The 5,406-nt window shown below is 46.8% G+C and overlaps 1 protein-coding gene across 1 annotated transcript in view; it reads left to right on the top strand.

Annotated features, from left to right (window-relative positions):
- The window catches only part of AOPEP (aminopeptidase O (putative)), a 357,455-nt gene that overhangs the window by 329,246 nt on the left and 22,803 nt on the right, over positions 1–5,406 (top strand). The window lies entirely within an intron of this gene.

Below are 5,406 nucleotides of genomic sequence, written 5' to 3' on the forward strand. Positions count from 1 at the left end.
CCAGTGGGGGGGCGGGGGGCTACTTCCTCATATTTCCAGGAGGTAAAGAAAGGCTCCCCCTACTCTTCTTGGACTAGCATTTCTCCTGAAAGCAAGCACAGATGTGAAGTCACTTTTTGAGAAGGTGAGCCTGCTATTTCCGTAGCTCGTTTAAGCTCCTAATTGCCCAGCGCACTGCAGAACTCTCTTGTTGGCAGAGCAGCGTGTTCTTGATGTAGCAGAAGTCTCAACTGTGTAAGAAGCCTGTGCTACCGTGAATCAGCTCCCTCTGTTCAGTAGTTGCTTTAGCTTCTTTGCTGTCGTGCCCACTTGTCCCTTCCCTCCTTCCTTCTGTGTCTGTGGGTGGGCTGGTGCTGTCTCACTGGGAAGTTTATTTTAATGATGCTCTTCGTGTAGCTCAATATTTGTATTAGTTGTGTTGCTTCTGTGTTTCCGGTTGTATTCACAGAATGTCCAATCTGTTGGTCAGGATTTCCGTGCATGGCGACCAGGTGGATGATGTTCTTTGCCAGCTGTTTGCATGTCAGGGGAACGCTGTTCCATGTTACGCGCCCCTTGTCCTCCGTGTGCCTGCATCACATGTGGTGTGAATACACAAGTCTGCCCTGCACGGAGGGACACCTTGTGTTCAGAATCTTAAAGGAAAAGTGCGTGAGGACAGATGTAGTAAGCTAGGTACAGTAATGCATGTCATCTTAGGCCATTTTGTGCCTTGCCTGGCCACTCGTGTCACCACCATGTGAGAAGTGGGGCTTTGGAGGAGGAACGTTTGTATTCCTTAGCCTGGAAAGTAACACTGACTACAGGAGTAGTTACCATCTTTTACCTCCTGAATCAAAGAAGCCTCTGGCCGTATTGCTGGGCTGCTTTAACCAGGTCAGAAAATGAACTGAAAGGGAAACTTAGTTCATAGGAATACATTGTCTACAGTTTCCGAGCATATTGGTTCCAATAAAGACCCAAAAGGTTTTAAAACATGTTAAACAACTGATTCTTCAAACAAGAGGTATTTTCTGAGATCCTTTTTTAAAATAATGAATTCCCAGCCCGCTTTATCAGGTCTCCTAAGCCTCAAAAATAGCTTTCCTGTGTTAATGAAGAGAGGCTCCACTCAACTTGGCTCTGTGACCTTTTTCCCCAAAAGCCCCACGACTGACCTCGAAGCAGCTATTTCTGCAGACTACAGTTGAACACTTCAAAACTGGGGCACCCCTCAGGTGAATTTCAGAAAATTTGGAAGTAGCCACTCCTGTCTCATCTGGCTCAGATGGGAGTGGTGAATGTTAGTCAAAATGGTCCCCACGGTACCATGCTCTGCTCTGATGTTTCATTTGGTAGGGTGAGCCAGAAATTTAGTTTTCTGGGTGAGGCCACTACCAGCCAGGTCTCCCCCTCACTGTATTTGGGAAAGTACTGTTGGTTGAAAGGAAGAGGCCTCCTGGGTTAGGTTGGGGTGGGAAGGGGTGGACACAGTGTCTCCATCTTGCCCTGGCTCCACGTCCCAGTCTTTGTTCAGGGGTACTGCTCTTCCAGGTCTCCATCCCATCTAGGCACCCAGGCCGTGCACCTGGTACTGGCAGAGGCATCAACTTAGCAAAAAGCTGGACTTGGTCCCAGGTCCCCAAATGGCTGGTGGCCACTGACAAGTTGCCCACCCTCCCGGGCCCCTTTTTCCTCGTCTGCACAGCAGTACCGGGACTAGACTGCTGGCTATCAGCCTTTTTGACCACAGCCAACTGGCAAAAACGGCTTTACGAAACTGTTTGTACTCTTATATTCGCTATTATTTCCTATTTTATTTTCGTTAAAAATGTGCATTGTGATGCAGCAAATTGATTTTGTGACCCACTAACGAGTCGCAGCCCACAGTTTGGAAAACGTGGAACAGGACGATCCCACAGTCCTCACCAGCTTCCTGCCTTCAGACTTGTGGCCAAGGTCCCTGAGCCTCTGACTCCTCAAGATTAAAATGGAGCCATAAACCCCCTCTTCATGGGATTGTTAACACCATGAGGAGAAGTTTTAGCATAATTTCTTGTCATATAAGATTCACATTCTCTCGTTTGGTGTGAAATGGTCAAATTTTATTTAGCTCAAACAACCTTTGTATTGTCTCTTTAATCTGTGAGGACTGGCAATGAGAAAGAGAGACAAGAAGTACAAGCTACCAGCTGTTAGGAGCCCCTGAGCATCGGGTCACAGAATTCTTAATCTGGGGTCTTGGCAGCTTTTTCGGTGGGGTCGGGTACAGGGTGGTTTGCTCTAAACCAAGGTTTCTCTACCTTAGCATTACAGGTATTTTGGAGTGGATAATTCTCTGCTGTGGGGTGTCCTGTGCATTGGGTGATGTATCACACCCCCGGTTTTTTTCCCTGCGATGCCAATAGCAGTTCTCTCCCTTCCCCACCCCACCCCTGTTTGGGCAATCAGAAGTGTCTCCAGACATTGCCAGATATCTTCTGGGGGATAAAGTCATCTTGGTTAAGAACCACTGCTCTAAAGCAGCAACCGACCACAAAAGGCAATTTTTTCATCTCATCTAATGAAGTGCCTGATGGTTACAATACAGAGTGGAATAGCTAGAACATGGTTAACTACATTTAGGGGCCACCCTGAGCCGGCTGTATTCTCTCAGGGCTCCAGAGAATGTAACCCTGGGGGAGGTGAAAACAAAATGTTTCACATGGAAGAAAGAGAAGGAATTGCAAAATAAAGTAGTAGTAGCAAGTAAATCTAAGGAAACAGGTGAGTGAGTGAGGACAAATCTGTTTTACCACTAGTACCCAGAGAAAGCCATGCCAGTATCTGTCTGCATTCTGCTCTGAAAAGGGCACTTTCAAGGTTGATTGCAAATGGAAGAACATCCAGCGTTGCAGGCCTTTCCCTCACCACTGCCTTTCCTCTGGCGCAGGTGGAAGAGCCCTTGAAAACCGTGTAAACTGGCCACCTCCCTTGGTGGGTTCTACATATGCAGGGAGGGGGTAGATTTTAATACTTGTCAGTAAGAGAACTCATTGTTTATTTGAAAAGAAAATACCACAGCATTTATTTGAAGTCCACAAGTGGAAGGCATGATTGCAGGCCCACAAAAGTCTGACAGCTCCGATGCTCATTTCTGAATTTCATTTGAGCCAAAAGCATAGTTTCTGTGAACTGAGAACATTCCATTATCAACCGACCTCTGGAGAGGCATACTGAAAGGGCAGAGAATAAAGGTTTAGTCAGGTTATCATATGTTTAAAATGTAGGACTGATCTGTAGCTGTGATTCTGCCCATTCCCTTTATGCTAAAACTCCTTCTGGTCATCATGACCGTCGTCTTCTGCACGGTGTTCAGGGTCCGTTCCCTGCCGTCCGTTCAGGGGCTCAGCACTCCCCTTTTCTCCCCTGGCTGCTTTTCTGTAGTATTCTGGCTACAAAATAAAGAAAACGTTTCTATTTTGTGCTCCTCACAGGAAGAGTTTAGAGGAGCGGTTAGATGTAATCTCAGTGGGCTCTGTTGCCACTTCAGGGTGCTCAACAGTTTATATTTAGTAAACCGCAGTGTGCTGAACTTGGTGCCTCCTTCCCCTTTGGTACACCTCGATGCAGAATCTGAGTAGCACAAAGGCAGAAACCAGCCTTGCTGATGTCAGGTCCTGTCATCACGGCGGTGTGTGAGGGCAGCCTGCCGGGCTGGCGCCACAGCCCCTGCAGGACTGCAGAGCTGTGCAGGGTCACCAGGGCCCAAGCGTAGGAGCAGTGCCAGAGCGCCGGCCCCAGCCCCCTTGGTGGGCGCCTCTTCCTCCCCTCCTTCCCTTTTGGAGTCTGTCTTGGGGGAATGCATATCCCCAGGCTTCCCCAGGTCACTGCCCAGCAGTGTCAGGAGGCACCATTGTGGAACAGTGCGCCAGGAGGCAGGTTTTCAGATTGAACATAAAAAGGAGACTGTTGGGGCCTGGTGGCACAGTGGTTAAGAATACGCCTGCCAGTGCAGGGGACACAGGTTCGAGCCCTGGTCCGGGAAGATCCCACATGCCGTGGAGCAGCTGAGCCTGTGCGCCACAACTACTGAGCCTGCGCGCTAGAGCCCGCGAGCCATAACTACTGAAGCCTGCGTGCCTAGAGCCCGTGCTCCGCAACAGGAGAAGTCACCGCAATGAGAAGCCCGTGCACTGCAACGAAGAGCAGCCCCCGCTCGCCTCAACTAGAGAAAGTCCTCGTGCAGCAACAAAGACCCAACGCAGAAAAAAAAAAAAAAAAAAAAAGGAGACCGTTGTAGAGGGTTGGAACGGTGTGGTACAATTAGCAAAGTGGTTTTCCAGGGTAAAATACAAGGAGCCAGATGGAATGGGAGCTTTCAGAAAGGCAGTTTGACACCTGCCATATCCAACATTGGGCAGTTTTGTCAGTTTCTACCCAGGGACAAGGGGTCTGGCTCCTTGGCTCCTTGACACGGTCAAGCTCAGGTTGCAAATCAGAGGGTCAAACATTGATGGATCTGAACTTGAGGATGTGACCTATAAGTAGTGTGACTTAATATCCATTTTTTAAAAAGCTAAAGCAGTCCTGGTGAGGGACGCAGCTGTCATCATTTTGGTACAGCACTGGAATTTGTAGAGTTTGGAAAGCTGGGCAGGGTATGGATTGATAAAAGGGTTGGGGTGATTTTCTTTGGTTGCTTAGACATATTGGGATTTTAAAACATGTGCGTTTTATAATGTGGGATAAAAAGCTCTTATATAATTCTTTAGTTAGATTTGTGTATTTTTTTCTTTGTTGCATTTGGTTTATGAAACACTTACTGCTTTAGAACATTTCTTCAAAGTCAGGAAGATATCTCTAGATATTTCTCCTTGGTGTTTTCTTCCTCTGTTATTCAGTTCAGTGCCCCTACAACTTTTCTGTGGAAACCTTTGGAGACCAAAAAAGTCTCCATTGCTTTATACAGTGATACCAATGATTTTTGAAAACTGATCTAAAATGACAAAGGACTTTGTTTTTTTTTGTTTGTTTGTTTTTAGATGAGTATTCCTCTCTTGTTCCTGAGGCCAGGGCCTGTGTTTTATTTACCTTGAATTGTTACAGGACATCATGGCTGATCAGATGTTTGTTTAAAGAAAAAATGAACCACTGGTGGCATAATCTGCCTAATTTTTCTGAAAAGACCTTTTAAGTAAACAATTATAATCAGTCAAAACATTTAGAATTTATCTGTTAAATAAAAGAGGAAAAGAGCATTTAACGGCGGGCTTTTAGCTACAGGTTCAGCCAGACTTTATTAGAAAAGTCCCTGGTTGCTTATTCTTTGCCATTCTTTCTTCCATGTACTTAGCAGCACGTCCTACTGTATAGATACTTGGAGATTTAAGGGGCATTATCACCTCTTGCCATCTGTGTATGTGCCCTCCCCCCCCCCCCCCCGCC

The sequence above is a fragment of the Neophocaena asiaeorientalis genome, unplaced genomic scaffold (assembly GCF_003031525.2).
Source record: "Neophocaena asiaeorientalis asiaeorientalis breed wild unplaced genomic scaffold, Neophocaena_asiaeorientalis_V1.1 scaffold220, whole genome shotgun sequence".
Lineage (NCBI taxonomy): Eukaryota > Metazoa > Chordata > Mammalia > Artiodactyla > Phocoenidae > Neophocaena > Neophocaena asiaeorientalis.